General features: G+C 45.3%; 1 long non-coding RNA gene across 6 annotated transcripts; it reads left to right on the forward strand.

Annotated features, from left to right (window-relative positions):
* The first annotated feature begins 1,286 nt into the window (after positions 1-1,286).
* LOC119335880 lies at positions 1,287-5,298 on the forward strand. 6 transcript variants are annotated; one of them, XR_005162109.1, is made up of 5 exons: positions 1,287-1,609; positions 2,649-3,191; positions 3,419-3,580; positions 3,837-4,021; positions 5,040-5,298. It is a non-coding gene; the product is annotated as an uncharacterized LOC119335880 (long non-coding RNA). The 6 variants fall into 6 exon arrangements; XR_005162108.1 differs by having other exon boundaries at positions 3,419-3,548; XR_005162107.1 differs by having other exon boundaries at positions 2,649-2,802; positions 3,082-3,191; positions 3,419-4,021.
* The last annotated feature ends 1,299 nt before the right edge of the window (positions 5,299-6,597 follow it).

Genomic DNA, 6,597 nt, shown 5'->3' on the forward strand with positions numbered 1-6,597 from the left:
AAAGTCCCTGCAGTTTATTGAAATCAACCCGCAGTCCATCTTTAAGTCATACCGAACCGTTTTTTTAGTTTTCTCAGAAACCCCCCTGAGATTTTAGGTAATCAACCCGCCGTACATATTTAAGTCATATGAATCGTTTTTTTGTGTTTTAACAGAAAACCCCCTGACCTTTCGGTTAATCAATCCGCAGTTTATCTAAAACAAAATTATCCATATCTTTTAAATCGTAACTCCGATTTTAACATATTATATATGAAATTTGATTAGAAAAATATGTAGAATCCAAATATGTTGTTACTTTTAGCTATTAAATATTTCTAAACTATTAATTTGGATGCAAACATAATCTATAGTGCACGGTCTGGGTTTTTTTCCGCACTGGCGGCGATCCAAATTGCAAATAAACACACATTAAAACCAGATTGAGAGGGAAAAAAACATTGATAACTATGCATGCACAACTCTGAAAAACCTCATGGGGAAAAAACAACATTTTTCTCATCTTATTCTCAATGATTGTGTGCGAGCGAGCGCGCGCGCGCGTGTGTTTCTGTGTATGTGTGTGAGAGAGAGACGCCTTAGGATTGACGACATTCAAATGTGTTTTCATTGTGTGAGCATTGAGACCACCGCCAGAAACACAAATGTGATGCAATTAAACACTTTAATGGTCGCGCAAAGGGCGCCCTCTAGCTGCATCCACCTCATCACTTTTTATTGTGCTAGTCAGAGTAAAAAAATAATGTGCTCGCTGAGGAAAGAAAAAGAAAAAGAGAAGGAAAGGCCGCTCGCTGAGGGAGGTGTTACCTAGACATGATTTTGCTCATGATCCCTTCCTCACGAAGCAAACTACATCTCTCTCTCGCACACGTAGACGTATTGTCCGCGTCTCTCTCTCGTCGCCTCCGCCTCTGCCCCTTCTCCTCCCCGTTCCTCTCTCCTAGCCGAGCTTCGGCCCTGCTCGTGGAGCCGCGCCATCCTCGCCTCCCGCCGCGCGCACCGCGTCCACCGCTTGCGTCTCCATACCCCAGCCCCGACACCGGCGCCTGTTCTAACACGGCGCGGTTCACCAGGCGCGTCCTCCTCTGGTTCGAGCTCCTCCACGCCGGCGATGGCGAGGAAGGCGAAGGCGCTGGGGCGGCTGGTGCCGGGGTGCCGGAAGCTGCCGTTCCCGGCGCTCCTGTCCGAGGCGTCCGACTACATCGCCGCGCTGGACATGCAGGTGCGCGCCATGGCCGTGCTCGCACAAGCCCTCTCCGCCGTCTCCCCACCACCGTGATCCATCCGTCCATCCGGCCGCCCCAACCCCAAGATTCCCCGCGAATTACTCCGCCTCAACGACGCGCCCTAGCCGAACCAGCGCCACAGGGTCGCAGGCGGAGAGGGCGAGGCTGAGTCGCGAACGGCGGCGGGGCGCGATCTGGCAGCGCTGCGACCGGGCGTGATCTGGAAAATCGGTGGGACGTCGCCGTGCGGTGCTGGTGGTGGTGTTGTCGATGTCGGGGATGGCACTCCGCGGCCCGGATGCTGCGTTCGTTCTTCCCATGCACTTCCCTTCTCCCTCGGCTTCTTGTACGCCTGATTCGTCCTCGACCGCCTGGTATACAAGGTACGGAATCAGCTCCACTTCCTCCTTTTCACTATACCTTCATGCTCCGCTCCAGGTGGTTCATATCATGATCATTCATTTTCTTTTCTCACATTGTAGAGGGCACTGATGATGCATGCGACGTAGTCTGAATCTCCCTTGAAAATAACCATGAAAATGTATCCAAGTTTTTTCTTTACTAAAAATCTATCCAAGTTATAAGCCACGGTGCGGCTAAACTGCAGTTTGCATTTCTTTCAGGATTTAGAGTACCAAACATGCAGTTGTATATGAAAAAGGCAAGCACACAACTGTAACAGTCACAGGGAGCACTACAGGGGATTTCATGAGCATGTCTTATTAATCTTTTAAGCTCAATCATCAGGCACCCTCACGCTGAGGAAAATCATTGTTGAAAGATGGAATAGAGCAAGTTATAAAAATTAACTGCCAAACTATGATTACATGATACATGTTGATGATAATTAAGAAATGATGACCTTTTGGTCAATGTTGTAAAATGACTGGGATAGTGTAGTGTCATAATTAATGAGAATGATAACTTAATTGAGACTTTGCATAAGACTCTGGGGTTGATGAAGGGGCAAATCATGTCTGCAGGGAAGCGTACGAGTAGTACGAAGTTTTATCAGTCTGTTACTGAAAATGTTGTAGGCATTGATGTGATTCGAGCTGTCCAACCTGAGCTCAAGTCGATGAAAGTTCAACCAGGTTGTAGGGAATTATTTTACTCTCTGTAATGTTTATGCTCTCTTGTGTACTTACAAACAACAAGAAGAGTTGAATGCCTCACCACGCTATCTTCCATTGAAAAAAATGCCTTCTTCTACCATGATGATTTGTTATTCCGTCAGTCACAATTGGAGATTAAGTAAACGATACTGCATAATGATACCAATTTAAGTTTTTGCTGTACATCAAACTTGTCATTTTTACTGTCACCTTTCATTGACATGACTAACCGTTTTCTCCATTGTTTGTTATCTTCCCATGTTTATCTTCACAATCTGATTTTGGGGACCTTGTTTTCTATTTGCAGGAGCAAATGATGTTTCAGTGATACAAAAGGGTTGATATTGGTTCTGGTATGTTCATAGGTTTATGCGGTACATATATACTGGCATAATACTTGCTGAAGCACCTATCTAGCTTCCTTGCCTTGCTATTCTAGCACCAGCCTCGCTGCCGTGGAGGTTTGCTCTGATTTGCATGCGTTGTTGTTTCATTTATGCTTGATTTGCTTATGGAAAATGCAATTTGATGCTTGCATGATTGGTAGATGAAATCCTGATGTAGAAACACATAACTGTTTTTCATGGGTTCACATATGTGACAATTAGCGTTAGTTTGCTCTCGGATAGGAATTCTCAGCCTTTGGTTTAGGTATATCTTATATAATTGTTCTTTTCCTATTAATGGTGATATTTGGATGAGTTCTTCTTTGTAATTGGTTGCATAATATGGTTGTATAGATCATTATGAAGTAAATAACTTTTGGGGAATTCTCTGCTTTACCTATGAAGAGGTGGGATCCAGAGATGAAAGCTAGCTTCAATTGGCATGTAGTAAGACCAAATGGCAGGTAATGAGTTTTATTCTTCAGTTATGAGCTTGATTCGATGTCCTGTGTTTTATAAAGCTCAAACTTGAATTGCTCTGTTTCAGGATTAAAACCTTCTTGAGTTATGCAATCACAAATATCTTGCACACAGAGAAAGAAACTTGCATGTTTTAATCACACATAGGTGTTTTTACATGTATGTGCTTTTCTTTTAATCTATTCATGAGCCAGGTTTCTATGATGTGCAGTTTGGACCATGAGCTTGCGGATGCTAAAGAAATTCTTAGGTGCGTACTCTGAAATAGAAGCATTCAAGAAGTTCACTAGGCCAGAATGCTTCCAAGCCGGTCTTGATGATACCTCTTGTGAGATGCCAAAGTTGAGTCAGGAATTTTCAGTTGCTTGGATGGGTAATTAATACTAAAAATAATCAATAAGGGAGATAGTTCATAGTTCATAGACTCATAGAATCTGCAAGTTAAAGGCTGCAAATTGCTTGATATCTCTTATGCGGAGCGTACTCTCATCAATACTTTAATTGTTTCTTGATCCACCTGCTGTTTTATGGCATTAATCTTAGCATATTGGACTTCATACTGTTTCATGACTGAAAAGTACTGATCTGTTTAGCACCCTGATTTATATACCCCGCTCACAAAACTGCAGGAATCGGACAGATGCTGATGAACTTCTGTAGAGGGACAGCAGATGCTTGTGGATGACTTCCTGCTTGAGGGCCACAATCTCCCCGGCTAAATCTATGATGGACTACAGAACTGCAAGGTCACGTCTAAGAACACAGGCATAATTCAAGATGCAGATGAGCATTCTAGAAAGAGAACAAACGAAAGGTATGGACGAACGTGCATGCCTTCCTCACTTTTCAGTTGAATATGCAATCAAATTATTTGTGTTTGGACCATTATATTTTATGGATTAGTGGTGTGCTACCGTGTTTTTTAAATGTGCGTGTATTACCTTACTTAGACTACTCACAGAAAAGAAACTAACCTAGAATTAAAACATATTAGCATAGAAATAAGACACGCATATCTTTCTTCAGCTTCAACAATAAAACAAAAAACCTTGCGGTTTGGCATATTTGAAACAATGTACTAGGATTTCCAGCAAACCAAACCTTTGAAGTAGTCTTTTGAGTTCTTTCAGTTGTTTTCCTGGAGTGACGGCCAGTCAAATGCTCTGGCAAGTTAAGTGAGTGTCTTCTGTGGAGCATTTTGCTGTCCCGATTGATGGTCTGCAATAATATGTGATAAAACCACACTCTACTGGTTAAATTGTACTCCCTCTGTAAACTACTATAAGATTGTTTAGATCACTAAAGTTGAGTACATATAATCGCCGAAGAGTGGCTTAGGATTTTTTGAGCCAAATGTTGGAAACATGAGTGTAAACATTAAAAAGTCTGCCAGGCATATTCAGTTTACTTATAGGCTTGCAGTAAGAGAATCGTGTCGGCATGTCTACTACAACTTCACGTGTCCTCAGCATGCTAAAACGGCTCAAGTTATTCATCTGTATGGTGTAGGTACCCTGCAACTCTTTTTTCTTTAAATGATTTTCACTAACAAATAATTCTTACATAATATTAAAAGAAGTCATCATCATCATAAGCATTACTGCATAAGACCTTGGGGTAGCAAAGATGTTCTCATTTGTCCATCATAATTTACAAAATTTGATGGATTAGAACAAGATTGGAACTAATGGATGCAGGTAGTACACAATTTTATATGATGGCAAGTATGCATAATGTATGATCTACGCAAGTTTCAGTTCTGTATTATTGTTATTTCCAAGTATTTGTCACTCGAGTTTCTGATAACTGAAGACTGAAGTGGGTGTCTTTAGCTACAATGCAGAACAGGTTGGGTGGTTTAAGGTGGTGTTGCTGTGGGACATTGCAACTGCTCCAGATCGATTCAAGCTTCATTTGAATGTTTTAGTTCATCTATGCTTTTGATTATATTTAGAATAATGGGGTTATACTTATTCCTGAAGGCCTTGTGGGGAGTATTCTGAATTGCATTCATTGCTCCAAGCACCTGTTTATATCTCTTACAAGACGAGGAGATTTATACCTGTTTGCTCAAGTATTTTCACGAAACTACGCATAATGTATGTTAACAATTACGGTAGCATGATTAGTGCGCAGAGTCCCACCTCAAGAGATGCAATTTTAAAATAAAAAACGTCTACGTATCAAGGTCTCAAGTCGTGGTTATTGGGTTAAGAGCGTGTGTGTTTTTCTGTCCCGTTGTAACGCACAGGCTCTTTTGCTAGTCTATTCCAATGAAGAAACATGACCCTGCCCCATTGAACGTCATGTCATGCAGTCAAGACTTTGTTCTCTCTTCATGTGGACCATCACATATAGAAAAATTGCAGCATTGTGATATCAAATAATTATTGAGAAAAAGGGTTTCCCCCGCTTTGTATTACAAAGTAAACATCCAATACAACCAACAATAGGTGCTGGGGCGGAAGCAGCACAACTACGCCCAAAAGAAAAGAAAGAGAAAAAAAGAAAAGAAACAAATGTCGATAACGGCGGATCGACAAAGACGACGAAGCCTCGCGACCGCTGCTTCCACCGGAAATCGTCCCCCAAGCTTCAAGACTCCGAAGCGCCGGTACCAATCAACGCCTCCAAGAAGGGACGCGACAATGACGACGCTGCTGCCAAGGGTTTCCCCCGATACATAATGAGGAAAGAAGAAGGGTAGCCCCGACGCCCTCCAGGAAGGTCCGATAGCACCCTCAGGCGCCACCGCGTCGGTGTCGGCCAAGCCAATAGGGATTTCTCCCGATCCCATCCTCCCCCTCAGGCACTCCGGAGCTCGCCACCAAACCGACCACCACCCTGCGCACACGGACACGAAGCTTCCCACGCTGTCTCACCACGGCACCGCGAAGATGGCCTGCACAACGAGGAAGGGGAGCCGGGACTAGGGCAGCAGCACCATCAGCATACTGGAGGGCCCCACCTCCACCGTCCACGACGGTAGCCGACCGGACGCCAAAGCGGGAGTCTGCCGGGCTCGTGGCCCCACAGGCTCGGCCGGACCCTCAGAGGCCCGGACAACTCCCGCCTCCACACCGCAGCTGGCATGCCGTCGGCGTCGCTGCCCCCTGTCCGAGCTGCTCCACCACCTCACCACACAAACGACGACGAAGCCACGCCAGGGGCCGGCCCGCTAGGACCCAGATGGAGCCCGCGGGCCCCGATCTGGGCCAGGGGCGCGCCACCACACTGTCTCGCTGCCAAAGGGGACAAAGCCAAAGGGGCCGCGCCACCATCGTGCGAGCCGCCGGCCACCGCGCCGGGACGCCGGGCCGTCATCAGGCCGAGGGGCACCGCCGCCGCCCCCATGCCCCTGGCAGGGAGCTGCGCGCGCGGGGACAGGCA

Source organism: Triticum dicoccoides, chromosome 7B (assembly GCF_002162155.2).
Source record: "Triticum dicoccoides isolate Atlit2015 ecotype Zavitan chromosome 7B, WEW_v2.0, whole genome shotgun sequence".
NCBI classification, from domain to species: Eukaryota; Viridiplantae; Streptophyta; class Magnoliopsida; order Poales; family Poaceae; genus Triticum; species Triticum dicoccoides.